This window comes from Plectrocnemia conspersa, unplaced genomic scaffold (genome assembly GCF_051122295.1).
Source record: "Plectrocnemia conspersa isolate PC_06_02 unplaced genomic scaffold, ASM5112229v1 ptg000003l, whole genome shotgun sequence".
Classification (NCBI taxonomy): domain Eukaryota; kingdom Metazoa; phylum Arthropoda; class Insecta; order Trichoptera; family Polycentropodidae; genus Plectrocnemia; species Plectrocnemia conspersa.
Genome location: NW_028277167.1, coordinates 30,973,398 through 30,989,749, shown reverse-complemented (window position 1 = coordinate 30,989,749; position 16,352 = coordinate 30,973,398).

Genomic DNA, 16,352 nt, shown 5'->3' with positions numbered 1-16,352 from the left:
TGAGACTTTCGGAAGAGTTAACGCTCTTAACTGCTTGGTTTCGAAGATTAAAATTTTAATTTTTAATATCGCATAGAACTAACGTGCAGCCCCTATACGTTATGTTTAAAAAAAATATATTAATTTTTTTTTCAAAATGGCGGCTATCGTAAAAATTCAAAGTGTCATAACTTTGCTAAATCAAATCCTACTGAAAAATGTCGTATGCAAAAAGTGTTTGGAATTTTATTTTGCATATAAAAGCAATTTTTAATTATTTTTTTTTTATTAAAAACCGAGTCTTACCATATATTGACCGAGACCTCGAACGAGCTTTTATGCGACTCTGCATACAGTTAACGCTCGTATGAAGCTTCTATTTAAGAAATTGACTTGAATTTTTTATACCAAATAGAGCTTTCAACTATACTTACGATACTATACAAAAAAATTAAAAATTAAAAAATAAAAGTATTTTTTTTTCAAAACACGTTTAGTGTGATGAGTCGATCGACCCACCATACATACGCTCATAAGATTTTCAATATAGTTAAGGTCAGTGTGAGCTTATTTATACATATTTGAATTTCAAAATTTTGTGACAGTATAGAATTCTTAAGCATCCTGTGTATGTTTGTTAGCAAAATCCATTTTGTCAATTTTTTGCAAAATGGCGACAAGTATTAAAATTCAATCACTTATTACTCAGTAGTGTTCAATTTTGTCAAAAAGGTCTCTATACATGAAATGTTGAGAAGCCTAAAGCTCATCTAAGTAAAATATAAAAAATATATATTTTTGCTTGAAAACAAGCGATGTATCAGTTCGATCGTACCCCCATACTAGCCATTTTGAGACTTTCGGAAGAGTTAACGCTCTTAACTGCTTGGTTTCGAAGATTAAAATTTTAATTTTTAATATCGCATAGAACCAACGTGCAGCCCCTATACGTTATGTTTAAAAAAAATATATAAAATTTTTTTTCAAAATGGCGGCTATCGTAAAAATTCAAAGTGTCATAACTTTGCTAAATCAAATCCTACTGAAAAATGTCGTATGCAAAAAGTGTTTGGAATTTTATTTTGCATATAAAAGCAATTTTTAATTATTTTTTTTTTAATAAAAACCGAGTCTTACCATATATTGACCGAGACCTCGAACGAGCTTTTATGCGACTCTGCATACAGTTAACGCTCGTATGAAGCTTCTATTTAAGAAATTGACTTGAATTTTTTATACCAAATAGAGCTTTCAACTATACTTACGATACTATACAAAAAAATTAAAAATTAAAAAATAAAAGTATTTTTTTTTCAAAACACGTTTAGTGTGATGAGTCGATCGACCCACCATACATACGCTCATAAGATTTTCAATATAGTTAAGGTCAGTGTGAGCTTATTTATACATATTTGAATTTCAAAATTTTGTGACAGTATAGAATTCTTAAGCATCCTGTGTATGTTTGTTAGCAAAATCCATTTTGTCAATTTTTTGCAAAATGGCGACAAGTATTAAAATTCAATCACTTATTACTCAGTAGTGTTCAATTTTGTCAAAAAGGTCTCTATACATGAAATGTTGAGAAGCCTAAAGCTCATCTAAGTAAAATATAAAAAATATATATTTTTGCTTGAAAACAAGCGATGTATCAGTTCGATCGTACCCCCATACTAGCCATTTTGAGACTTTCGGAAGAGTTAACGCTCTTAACTGCTTGGTTTCGAAGATTAAAATTTTAATTTTTAATATCGCATAGAACCAACGTGCAGCCCCTATACGTTATGTTTAAAAAAAATATATAAAATTTTTTTTCAAAATGGCGGCTATCGTAAAAATTCAAAGTGTCATAACTTTGCTAAATCAAATCCTACTGAAAAATGTCGTATGCAAAAAGTGTTTGGAATTTTATTTTGCATATAAAAGCAATTTTTAATTATATTTTTTTTAATAAAAACCGAGTCTTACCATATATTGACCGAGACCTCGAACGAGCTTTTATGCGACTCTGCATACAGTTAACGCTCGTATGAAGCTTCTATTTAAGAAATTGACTTGAATTTTTTATACCAAATAGAGCTTTCAACTATACTTACGATACTATACAAAAAAATTAAAAATTAAAAAATAAAAGTATTTTTTTTTCAAAACACGTTTAGTGTGATGAGTCGATCGACCCACCATACATACGCTCATAAGATTTTCAATATAGTTAAGGTCAGTGTGAGCTTATTTATACATATTTGAATTTCAAAATTTTGTGACAGTATAGAATTCTTAAGCATCCTGTGTATGTTTGTTAGCAAAATCCATTTTGTCAATTTTTTGCAAAATGGCGACAAGTATTAAAATTCAATCACTTATTACTCAGTAGTGTTCAATTTTGTCAAAAAGGTCTCTACACATGAAATGTTGAGAAGCCTAAAGCTCATCTAAGTAAAATATAAAAAATATATATTTTTGCTTGAAAACAAGCGATGTATCAGTTCGATCGTACCCCCATACTAGCCATTTTGAGACTTTCGGAAGAGTTAACGCTCTTAACTGCTTGGTTTCGAAGATTAAAATTTTAATTTTTAATTTCGCATAGAACTAACGTGCAGCCCCTATACGTTATGTTTAAAAAAAATATATAAAATTTTTTTTCAAAATGGCGGCTATCGTAAAAATTCAAAGTGTCATAACTTTGCTAAATCAAATCCTACTGAAAAATGTCGTATGCAAAAAGTGTTTGGAATTTTATTTTGCATATAAAAGCAATTTTTAATTATTTTTTTTTTAATAAAAACCGAGTCTTACCATATATTGACCGAGACCTCGAACGAGCTTTTATGCGACTCTGCATACAGTTAACGCTCGTATGAAGCTTCTATTTAAGAAATTGACTTGAATTTTTTATACCAAATAGAGCTTTCAACTATACTTACGATACTATACAAAAAATTTTAAAATTAAAAAATAAAAGTATTTTTTTTTCAAAACACGTTTAGTGTGATGAGTCGATCGACCCACCATACATACGCTCATAAGATTTTCAATATAGTTAAGGTCAGTGTGAGCTTATTTATACATATTTGAATTTCAAAATTTTGTGACAGTATAGAATTCTTAAGCATCCTGTGTATGTTTGTTAGCAAAATCCATTTTGTCAATTTTTTGCAAAATGGCGACAAGTATTAAAATTCAATCACTTATTACTCAGTAGTGTACAATTTTGTCAAAAAGGTCTCTATACATGAAATGTTGAGAAGCCTAAAGCTCATCTAAGTAAAATATAAAAAATATATATTTTTGCTTGAAAACAAGCGATGTATCAGTTCGATCGTACCTCCATACTAGCCATTTTGAGACTTTCGGAAGAGTTAACGCTCTTAACTGCTTGGTTTCGAAGATTAAAATTTTAATTTTTAATATCGCATAGAACTAACGTGCAGCCCCTATACGTTATGTTTAAAAAAAATATATAAAATTTTTTTTCAAAATGGCGGCTATCGTAAAAATTCAAAGTGTCATAACTTTGCTAAATCAAATCCTACTGAAAAATGTCGTATGCAAAAAGTGTTTGGAATTTTATTTTGCATATAAAAGCAATTTTTAATTATTTTTTTTTTAATAAAAACCGAGTCTTACCATATATTGACCGAGACCTCGAACGAGCTTTTATGCGACTCTGCATACAGTTAACGCTCGTATGAAGCTTCTATTTAAGAAATTGACTTGAATTTTTTATACCAAATAGAGCTTTCAACTATACTTACGATACTATACAAAAAAATTAAAAATTAAAAAATAAAAGTATTTTTTTTTCAAAACACGTTTAGTGTGATGAGTCGATCGACCCACCATACATACGCTCATAAGATTTTCAATATAGTTAAGGTCAGTGTGAGCTTATTTATACATATTTGAATTTCAAAATTTTGTGACAGTATAGAATTCTTAAGCATCCTGTGTATGTTTGTTAGCAAAATCCATTTTGTCAATTTTTTGCAAAATGGCGACAAGTATTAAAATTCAATCACTTATTACTCAGTAGTGTTCAATTTTGTCAAAAAGGTCTCTACACATGAAATGTTGAGAAGCCTAAAGCTCATCTAAGTAAAATATAAAAAATATATATTTTTGCTTGAAAACAAGCGATGTATCAGTTCGATCGTACCCCCATACTAGCCATTTTGAGACTTTCGGAAGAGTTAACGCTCTTAACTGCTTGGTTTCGAAGATTAAAATTTTAATTTTAAATTTCGCATAGAACTAACGTGCAGCCCCTATACGTTATGTTTAAAAAAAATATATAAAATTTTTTTTCAAAATGGCGGCTATCGTAAAAATTCAAAGTGTCATAACTTTGCTAAATCAAATCCTACTGAAAAATGTCGTATGCAAAAAGTGTTTGGAATTTTATTTTGCATATAAAAGCAATTTTTAATTATTTTTTTTTTAATAAAAACCGAGTCTTACCATATATTGACCGAGACCTCGAACGAGCTTTTATGCGACTCTGCATACAGTTAACGCTCGTATGAAGCTTCTATTTAAGAAATTGACTTGAATTTTTTATACCAAATAGAGCTTTCAACTATACTTACGATACTATACAAAAAAATTAAAAATTAAAAAATAAAAGTATTTTTTTTTCAAAACACGTTTAGTGTGATGAGTCGATCGACCCACCATACATACGCTCATAAGATTTTCAATATAGTTAAGGTCAGTGTGAGCTTATTTATACATATTTGAATTTCAAAATTTTGTGACAGTATAGAATTCTTAAGCATCCTGTGTATGTTTGTTAGCAAAATCCATTTTGTCAATTTTTTGCAAAATGGCGACAAGTATTAAAATTCAATCACTTATTACTCAGTAGTGTTCAATTTTGTCAAAAAGGTCTCTATACATGAAATGTTGAGAAGCCTAAAGCTCATCTAAGTAAAATATAAAAAATATATATTTTTGCTTGAAAACAAGCGATGTATCAGTTCGATCGTACCCCCATACTAGCCATTTTGAGACTTTCGGAAGAGTTAACGCTCTTAACTGCTTGGTTTCGAAGATTAAAATTTTAATTTTTAATATCGCATAGAACCAACGTGCAGCCCCTATACGTTATGTTTAAAAAAAATATATAAAATTTTTTTTCAAAATGGCGGCTATCGTAAAAATTCAAAGTGTCATAACTTTGCTAAATCAAATCCTACTGAAAAATGTCGTATGCAAAAAGTGTTTGGAATTTTATTTTGCATATAAAAGCAATTTTTAATTCTTTTTTTTTTAATAAAAACCGAGTCTTACCATATATTGACCGAGACCTCGAACGAGCTTTTATGCGACTCTGCATACAGTTAACGCTCGTATGAAGCTTCTATTTAAGAAATTGACTTGAATTTTTTATACCAAATAGAGCTTTCAACTATACTTACGATACTATACAAAAAAATTAAAAATTAAAAAATAAAAGTATTTTTTTTTCAAAACACGTTTAGTGTGATGAGTCGATCGACCCACCATACATACGCTCATAAGATTTTCAATATAGTTAAGGTCAGTGTGAGCTTATTTATACATATTTGAATTTCAAAATTTTGTGACAGTATAGAATTCTTAAGCATCCTGTGTATGTTTGTTAGCAAAATCCATTTTGTCAATTTTTTGCAAAATGGCGACAAGTATTAAAATTCAATCACTTATTACTCAGTAGTGTTCAATTTTGTCAAAAAGGTCTCTATACATGAAATGTTGAGAAGCCTAAAGCTCATCTAAGTAAAATATAAAAAATATATATTTTTGCTTGAAAACAAGCGATGTATCAGTTCGATCGTACCCCCATACTAGCCATTTTGAGACTTTCGGAAGAGTTAACGCTCTTAACTGCTTGGTTTCGAAGATTAAAATTTAAATTTTAAATTTCGCATAGAACCAACGTGCAGCTCCTATACGTTATGTTTAAAAAAAATATATAAATTTTTTTTTCAAAATGGCGGCTATCGTAAAAATTCAAAGTGTCATAACTTTGCTAAATCAAATCCTACTGAAAAATGTCGTATGCAAAAAGTGTTTGGAATTTTATTTTGCATATAAAAGCAATTTTTAATTATTTTTTTTTTAATAAAAACCGAGTCTTACCATATATTGACCGAGACCTCGAACGAGCTTTTATGCGACTCTGCATACGGTTAACGCTCGTATGAAGCTTTTATTTAAGAAATTGACTTGAATTTTTTATACCAAATAGAGCTTTCAACTATACTTACGATACTATACAAAAAAATTAAAAATTAAAAAATAAAAGTATTTTTTTTTCAAAACACGTTTAGTGTGATGAGTCGATCGACCCACCATACATACGCTCATAAGATTTTCAATATAGTTAAGGTCAGTGTGAGCTTATTTATACATATTTGAATTTCAAAATTTTGTGACAGTATAGAATTCTTAAGCATCCTGTGTATGTTTGTTAGCAAAATCCATTTTGTCAATTTTTTGCAAAATGGCGACAAGTATTAAAATTCAATCACTTATTACTCAGTAGTGTTCAATTTTGTCAAAAAGGTCTCTATACATGAAATGTTAAGAAGCCTAAAGCTCATCTAAGTAAAATATAAAAAATATATATTTTTGCTTGAAAACAAGCGATGTATCAGTTCGATCGTACCCCCATACTAGCCATTTTGAGACTTTCGGAAGAGTTAACGCTCTTAACTGCTTGGTTTCGAAGATTAAAATTTTAATTTTTAATATCGCATAGAACTAACGTGCAGCCCCTATACGTTATGTTTAAAAAAAATATATAAATTTTTTTTTCAAAATGGCGGCTATCGTAAAAATTCAAAGTGTCATAACTTTGCTAAATCAAATCCTACTGAAAAATGTCGTATGCAAAAAGTGTTTGGAATTTTATTTTGCATATAAAAGCAATTTTTAATTATTTTTTTTTTAATAAAAACCGAGTCTTACCATATATTGACCGAGACCTCGAACGAGCTTTTATGCGACTCTGCATACAGTTAACGCTCGTATGAAGCTTCTATTTAAGAAATTGACTTGAATTTTTTATACCAAATAGAGCTTTCAACTATACTTACGATACTATACAAAAAAATTAAAAATTAAAAAATAAAAGTATTTTTTTTTCAAAACACGTTTAGTGTGATGAGTCGATCGACCCACCATACATACGCTCATAAGATTTTCAATATAGTAAAGGTCAGTGTGAGCTTATTTATACATATTTGAATTTCAAAATTTTGTGACAGTATAGAATTTTTAAGCATCCTGTGTATGTTTGTTAGCAAAATCCATTTTGTCAATTTTTTGCAAAATGGCGACAAGTATTAAAATTCAATCACTTATTACTCAGTAGTGTTCAATTTTGTCAAAAACGTCTCTATACATGAAATGTTGAGAAGCCTAAAGCTTATCTAAGTAAAATATAAAAAATATATATTTTTGCTTGGAAACAAGCGATGTATCAGTTCGATCGTACCCCCATACTAGCCATTTTGAGACTTTCGGAAGAGTTAACGCTCTTAACTGCTTGGTTTCGAAGATTAAAATTTTAATTTTTAATATCGCATAGAACTAACGTGCAGCCCCTATACGTTATGTTTAAAAAAAATATATAAAATTTTTTTTCAAAATGGCGGCTATTGTAAAAATTCAAAGTGTCATAACTTTGCTAAATCAAATCCTACTGAAAAATGTCGTATGCAAAAAGTGTTTGGAATTTTATTTTGCATATAAAAGCAATTTTTAATTATTTTTTTTTTAATAAAAACCGAGTCTTACCATATATTGACCGAGACCTCGAACGAGCTTTTATGCGACTCTGCATACAGTTAACGCTCGTATGAAGCTTCTATTTAAGAAATTGACTTAAATTTTTTATACCAAATAGAGCTTTCAACTATACTTACGATACTATACAAAAAAATTAAAAATTAAAAAATAAAAGTATTTTTTTTTCAAAACACGTTTAGTGTGATGAGTCGATCGACCCACCATACATACGCTCATAAGATTTTCAATATAGTTAAGGTCAGTGTGAGCTTATTTATACATATTTGAATTTCAAAATTTTGTGACAGTATAGAATTCTTAAGCATCCTGTGTATGTTTGTTAGCAAAATCCATTTTGTCAATTTTTTGCAAAATGGCGACAAGTATTAAAATTCAATCACTTATTACTCAGTAGTGTTCAATTTTGTCAAAAAGGTCTCTATACATGAAATGTTAAGAAGCCTAAAGCTCATCTAAGTAAAATATAAAAAATATATATTTTTGCTTGAAAACAAGCGATGTATCAGTTCGATCGTACCCCCATACTAGCCATTTTGAGACTTTCGGAAGAGTTAACGCTCTTAACTGCTTGGTTTCGAAGATTAAAATTTTAATTTTTAATATCGCATAGAACTAACGTGCAGCCCCTATACGTTATGTTTAAAAAAAATATATAAAATTTTTTTTCAAAATGGCGGCTATCGTAAAAATTCAAAGTGTCATAACTTTGCTAAATCAAATCCTACTGAAAAATGTCGTATGCAAAAAGTGTTTGGAATTTTATTTTGCATATAAAAGCAATTTTTAATTATTTTTTTTTTAATAAAAACCGAGTCTTACCATATATTGACCGAGACCTCGAACGAGCTTTTATGCGACTCTGCATACAGTTAACGCTCGTATGAAGCTTCTATTTAAGAAATTGACTTGAATTTTTTATACCAAATAGAGCTTTCAACTATACTTACGATACTATACAAAAAAATTAAAAATTAAAAAATAAAAGTATTTTTTTTTCAAAACACGTTTAGTGTGATGAGTCGATCGACCCACCATACATACGCTCATAAGATTTTCAATATAGTTAAGGTCAGTGTGAGCTTATTTATACATATTTGAATTTCAAAATTTTGTAACAGTATAGAATTCTTAAGCATCCTGTGTATGTTTGTTAGCAAAATCCATTTTGTCAATTTTTTGCAAAATGGCGACAAGTATTAAAATTCAATCACTTATTACTCAGTAGTGTTCAATTTTGTCAAAAAGGTCTCTATACATGAAATGTTGAGAAGCCCAAAGCTCATCTAAGTAAAATATAAAAAATATATATTTTTGCTTGAAAACAAGCGATGTATCAGTTCGATCGTACCCCCATACTAGCCATTTTGAGACTTTCGGAAGAGTTAACGCTCTTAACTGCTTGGTTTTGAAGATTAAAATTTTAATTTTTAATATCGCATAGAACTAACGTGCAGCCCCTATACGTTATGTTTAAAAAAAATATATAAAATTTTTTTTCAAAATGGCGGCTATCGTAAAAATTCAAAGTGTCATAACTTTGCTAAATCAAATCCTACTGAAAAATGTCGTATGCAAAAAGTGTTTGGAATTTTATTTTGCATATAAAAGCAATTTTTAATTATTTTTTTTTTAATAAAAACCGAGTCTTACCATATATTGACCGAGACCTCGAACGAGCTTTTATGCGACTCTGCATACAGTTAACGCTCGTATGAAGCTTCTATTTAAGAAATTGACTTCAATTTTTTATACCAAATAGAGCTTTCAACTATACTTACCATACTATACAAAAAAATTAAAAATTAAAAAATAAAAGTATTTTTTTTTCAAAACACGTTTAGTGTGATGAGTCGATCGACCCACCATACATACGCTCATAAGATTTTCAATATAGTTAAGGTCAGTGTGAGCTTATTTATACATATTTGAATTTCAAAATTTTGTGACAGTATAGAATTCTTAAGCATCCTGTGTATGTTTGTTAGCAAAATCCATTTTGTCAATTTTTTGCAAAATGGCGACAAGTATTAAAATTCAATCACTTATTACTCAGTAGTGTTCAATTTTGTCAAAAAGGTCTCTATACATGAAATGTTGAGAAGCCTAAAGCTCATCTAAGTAAAATATAAAAAATATATATTTTTGCTTGAAAACAAGCGATGTATCAGTTCGATCGTACCCCCATACTAGCCATTTTGAGACTTTCGGAAGAGTTAACGCTCTTAACTGCTTGGTTTCGAAGATTAAAATTTTAATTTTTAATATCGCATAGAACTAACGTGCAGCCCCTATACGTTATGTTTAAAAAAAATATATAAAATTTTTTTTCAAAATGGCGGCTATCGTAAAAATTCAAAGTGTCATAACTTTGCTAAATCAAATCCTACTTAAAAATGTCGTATGCAAAAAGTGTTTGGAATTTTATTTTGCATATAAAAGCAATTTTTAATTATTTTTTTTTTATTAAAAACCGAGTCTTACCATATATTGACCGAGACCTCGAACGAGCTTTTATGCGACTCTGCATACAGTTAACGCTCGTATGAAGCTTCTATTTAAGAAATTGACTTGAATTTTTTATACCAAATAGAGCTTTCAACTATACTTACGATACTATACAAAAAAATTAAAAATTAAAAAATAAAAGTATTTTTTTTTCAAAACACGTTTAGTGTGATGAGTCGATCGACCCACCATACATACGCTCATAAGATTTTCAATATAGTTAAGGTCAGTGTGAGCTTATTTATACATATTTAAATTTCAAAATTTTGTGACAGTATAGAATTCTTAAGCATCCTGTGTATGTTTGTTAGCAAAATCCATTTTGTCAATTTTTTGCAAAATGGCGACAAGTATTAAAATTCAATCACTTATTACTCAGTAGTGTTCAATTTTGTCAAAAAGGTCTCTATACATGAAATGTTGAGAAGCCTAAAGCTCATCTAAGTAAAATATAAAAAATATATATTTTTGCTTGAAAACAAGCGATGTATCAGTTCGATCGTACCCCCATACTAGCCATTTTGAGACTTTCGGAAGAGTTAACGCTCTTAACTGCTTGGTTTCGAAGATTAAAATTTTAATTTTTAATATCGCATAGAACTAACGTGCAGCCCCTATACGTTATGTTTAAAAAAAATATATAAAATTTTTTTTCAAAATGGCGGCTATCGTAAAAATTCAAAGTGTCATAACTTTGCTAAATCAAATCCTACTGAAAAATGTCGTATGCAAAAAGTGTTTGGAATTTTATTTTGCATATAAAAGCAATTTTTAATTATTTTTTTTTTAATAAAAACCGAGTCTTACCATATATTGACCGAGACCTCGAACGAGCTTTTATGCGACTCTGCATACAGTTAACGCTCGTATGAAGCTTCTATTTAAGAAATTGACTTGAATTTTTTATACCAAATAGAGCTTTCAACTATACTTACGATACTATACAAAAAAATTAAAAATTAAAAAATAAAAGTATTTTTTTTTCAAAACACGTTTAGTGTGATGAGTCGATCGACCCACCATACATACGCTCATAAGATTTTCAATATAGTTAAGGTCAGTGTGAGCTTATTTATACATATTTGAATTTCAAAATTTTGTAACAGTATAGAATTCTTAAGCATCCTGTGTATGTTTGTTAGCAAAATCCATTTTGTCAATTTTTTGCAAAATGGCGACAAGTATTAAAATTCAATCACTTATTACTCAGTAGTGTTCAATTTTGTCAAAAAGGTCTCTATACATGAAATGTTGAGAAGCCCAAAGTTCATCTAAGTAAAATATAAAAAATATATATTTTTGCTTGAAAACAAGCGATGTATCAGTTCGATCGTACCCCCATACTAGCCATTTTGAGACTTTCGGAAGAGTTAACGCTCTTAACTGCTTGGTTTTGAAGATTAAAATTTTAATTTTTAATATCGCATAGAACTAACGTGCAGCCCCTATACGTTATGTTTAAAAAAAATATATAAAATTTTTTTTCAAAATGGCGGCTATCGTAAAAATTCAAAGTGTCATAACTTTGCTAAATCAAATCCTACTGAAAAATGTCGTATGCAAAAAGTGTTTGGAATTTTATTTTGCATATAAAAGCAATTTTTAATTATTTTTTTTTTAATAAAAACCGAGTCTTACCATATATTGACCGAGACCTCGAACGAGCTTTTATGCGACTCTGCATACAGTTAACGCTCGTATGAAGCTTCTATTTAAGAAATTGACTTCAATTTTTTATACCAAATAGAGCTTTCAACTATACTTACCATACTATACAAAAAAATTAAAAATTAAAAAATAAAAGTATTTTTTTTTCAAAACACGTTTAGTGTGATGAGTCGATCGACCCACCATACATACGCTCATAAGATTTTCAATATAGTTAAGGTCAGTGTGAGCTTATTTATACATATTTGAATTTCAAAATTTTGTGACAGTATAGAATTCTTAAGCATCCTGTGTATGTTTGTTAGCAAAATCCATTTTGTCAATTTTTTGCAAAATGGCGACAAGTATTAAAATTCAATCACTTATTACTCAGTAGTGTTCAATTTTGTCAAAAAGGTCTCTATACATGAAATGTTGAGAAGCCTAAAGCTCATCTAAGTAAAATATAAAAAATATATATTTTTGCTTGAAAACAAGCGATGTATCAGTTCGATCGTACCCCCATACTAGCCATTTTGAGACTTTCGGAAGAGTTAACGCTCTTAACTGCTTAATTTCGAAGATTAAAATTTTAATTTTTAATATCGCATAGAACTAACGTGCAGCCCCTATACGTTATGTTTAAAAAAAATATATAAAATTTTTTTTCAAAATGGCGGCTATCGTAAAAATTCAAAGTGTCATAACTTTGCTAAATCAAATCCTACTTAAAAATGTCGTATGCAAAAAGTGTTTGGAATTTTATTTTGCATATAAAAGCAATTTTTAATTATTTTTTTTTTATTAAAAACCGAGTCTTACCATATATTGACCGAGACCTCGAACGAGCTTTTATGCGACTCTGCATACAGTTAACGCTCGTATGAAGCTTCTATTTAAGAAATTGACTTGAATTTTTTATACCAAATAGAGCTTTCAACTATACTTACGATACTATACAAAAAAATTAAAAATTAAAAAATAAAAGTATTTTTTTTTCAAAACACGTTTAGTGTGATGAGTCGATCGACCCACCATACATACGCTCATAAGATTTTCAATATAGTTAAGGTCAGTGTGAGCTTATTTATACATATTTAAATTTCAAAATTTTGTGACAGTATAGAATTCTTAAGCATCCTGTGTATGTTTGTTAGCAAAATCCATTTTGTCAATTTTTTGCAAAATGGCGACAAGTATTAAAATTCAATCACTTATTACTCAGTAGTGTTCAATTTTGTCAAAAAGGTCTCTATACATGAAATGTTGAGAAGCCTAAAGCTCATCTAAGTAAAATATAAAAAATATATATTTTTGCTTGAAAACAAGCGATGTATCAGTTCGATCGTACCCCCATACTAGCCATTTTGAGACTTTCGGAAGAGTTAACGCTCTTAACTGCTTGGTTTCGAAGATTAAAATTTAAATTTTAAATATCGCATAGAACTAACGTGCAGCCCCTATACGTTATGTTTAAAAAAAATATATAAAATTTTTTTTCAAAATGGCGGCTATCGTAAAAATTCAAAGTGTCATAACTTTGCTAAATCAAACCCTACTGAAAAATGTCGTATGCAAAAAGTGTTTGGAATTTTATTTTGCATATAAAAGCAATTTTTAATTATATTTTTTTTAATAAAAACCGAGTCTTACCATATATTGACCGAGACCTCGAACGAGCTTTTATGCGACTCTGCATACAGTTAACGCTCGTATGAAGCTTCTTTTTAAGAAATTGACTTGAATTTTTTATACCAAATAGAGCTTTCAACTATACTTACCATACTATACAAAAAAATTAAAAATTAAAAAATAAAAGTATTTTTTTTTCAAAACACGTTTAGTGTGATGAGTCGATCGACCCACCATACATACGCTCATAAGATTTTCAATATAGTTAAGGTCAGTGTGAGCTTATTTATACATATTTGAATTTCAAAATTTTGTGACAGTATAGAATTCTTAAGCATCCTGTGTATGTTTGTTAGCAAAATCCATTTTGTCAATTTTTTGCAAAATGGCGACAAGTATTAAAATTCAATCACTTATTACTCAGTAGTGTTCAATTGTGTCAAAAAGGTCTCTACACATGAAATGTTGAGAAGCCTAAAGCTCATCTAAGTAAAATATAAAAAATATATATTTTTGCTTGAAAACAAGCGATGTATCAGTTCGATCGTACCCCCATACTAGCCATTTTGAGACTTTCGGAAGAGTTAACGCTCTTAACTGCTTGGTTTCGAAGATTAAAATTTTAATTTTTAATATCGCATAGAACCAACGTGCAGCCCCTATACGTTATGTTTAAAAAAAATATATAAATTTTTTTTTCAAAATGGCGGCTATCGTAAAAATTCAAAGTGTCATAACTTTGCTAAATCAAATCCTACTGAAAAATGTCGTATGCAAAAAGTGTTTGGAATTTTATTTTGCATATAAAAGCAATTTTTAATTATTTTTTTTTTAATAAAAACCGAGTCTTACCATATATTGACCGAGACCTCGAACGAGCTTTTATGCGACTCTGCATACAGTTAACGCTCGTATGAAGCTTCTATTTAAGAAATTGACTTGAATTTTTTATACCAAATAGAGCTTTCAACTATACTTACGATACTATACAAAAAAATTAAAAATTAAAAAATAAAAGTATTTTTTTTTCAAAACACGTTTAGTGTGATGAGTCGATCGACCCACCATACATACGCTCATAAGATTTTCAATATAGTTAAGGTCAGTGTGAGCTTATTTATACATATTTGAATTTCAAAATTTTGTGACAGTATAGAATTCTTAAGCATCCTGTGTATGTTTGTTAGCAAAATCCATTTTGTCAATTTTTTGCAAAATGGCGACAAGTATTAAAATTCAATCACTTATTACTCAGTAGTGTTCAATTTTGTCAAAAAGGTTTGAATACATAAAATGTTGAGAAGCCTAAAGCTCATCTAAGTAAAATATAAAAAATATATATTTTTGCTTGAAAACAAGCGATGTATCAGTTCGATCGTACCCCCATACTAGCCATTTTGAGACTTTCGGAAGAGTTAACGCTCTTAACTGCTTGGTTGCGAAGATTAACATTTTAATTTTTAATATCGCATAGAACTAACGTGCAGCCCCTATACGTTATGTTTAAAAAAAATATATAAAATTTTTTTTCAAAATGGCGGCTATCGTAAAAATTCAAAGTGTCATAACTTTGCTAAATCAAATCCTACTGAAAAATGTCGTATGCAAAAAGTGTTTGGAATTTTATTTTGCATATAAAAGCAATTTTTAATTATATTTTTTTTAATAAAAACCGAGTCTTACCATATATTGACCGAGACCTCGAACGAGCTTTTATGCGACTCTGCATACAGTTAACGCTCGTATGAAGCTTCTATTTAAGAAATTGACTTGAATTTTTTATACCAAATAGAGCTTTCAACTATACTTACGATACTATACAAAAAAATTAAAAATTAAAAAATAAAAGTATTTTTTTTTCAAAACACGTTTAGTGTGATGAGTCGATCGACCCACCATACATACGCTCATAAGATTTTCAATATAGTTAAGGTCAGTGTGAGCTTATTTATACATATTTGAATTTCAAAATTTTGTGACAGTATAGAATTCTTAAGCATCCTGTGTATGTTTGTTAGCAAAATCCATTTTGTCAATTTTTTGCAAAATGGCGACAAGTATTAAAATTCAATCACTTATTACTCAGTAGTGTTCAATTTTGTCAAAAAGGTCTCTATACATGAAATGTTGAGAAGCCTAAAGCTCATCTAAGTAAAATATAAAAAATATATATTTTTGCTTGAAAACAAGCGATGTATCAGTTCGATCGTACCCCCATACTAGCCATTTTGAGACTTTCGGAAGAGTTAACGCTCTTAACTGCTTGGTTTCGAAGATTAAAATTTTAATTTTTAATATCGCATAGAACTAACGTGCAGCCCCTATACGTTATGTTTAAAAAAAATATATAAATTTTTTTTTCAAAATGGCGGCTATCGTAAAAATTCAAAGTGTCATAACTTTGCTAAATTAAATCCTACTGAAAAATGTCGTATGCAAAAAGTGTTTGGAATTTTATTTTGCATATAAAAGCAATTTTTAATTATTTTTTTTTTAATAAAAACCGAGTCTTACCATATATTGACTGAGACCTCGAACGAGCTTTTATGCGACTCTGCATACAGTTAACGCTCGTATGAAGCTTCTATTTAAGAAATTGACTTGAATTTTTTATACCAAATAGAGCTTTCAACTATACTTACGATACTATACAAAAAAATTAAAAATTAAAAAATAAAAGTATTTTTTTTTCAAAACACGTTTAGTGTGATGAGTCGATCGACCCACCATACATACGCTCATAAGATTTTCAATATAGTTAAGGTCAGTGTGAGCTTATTTATACATATTTG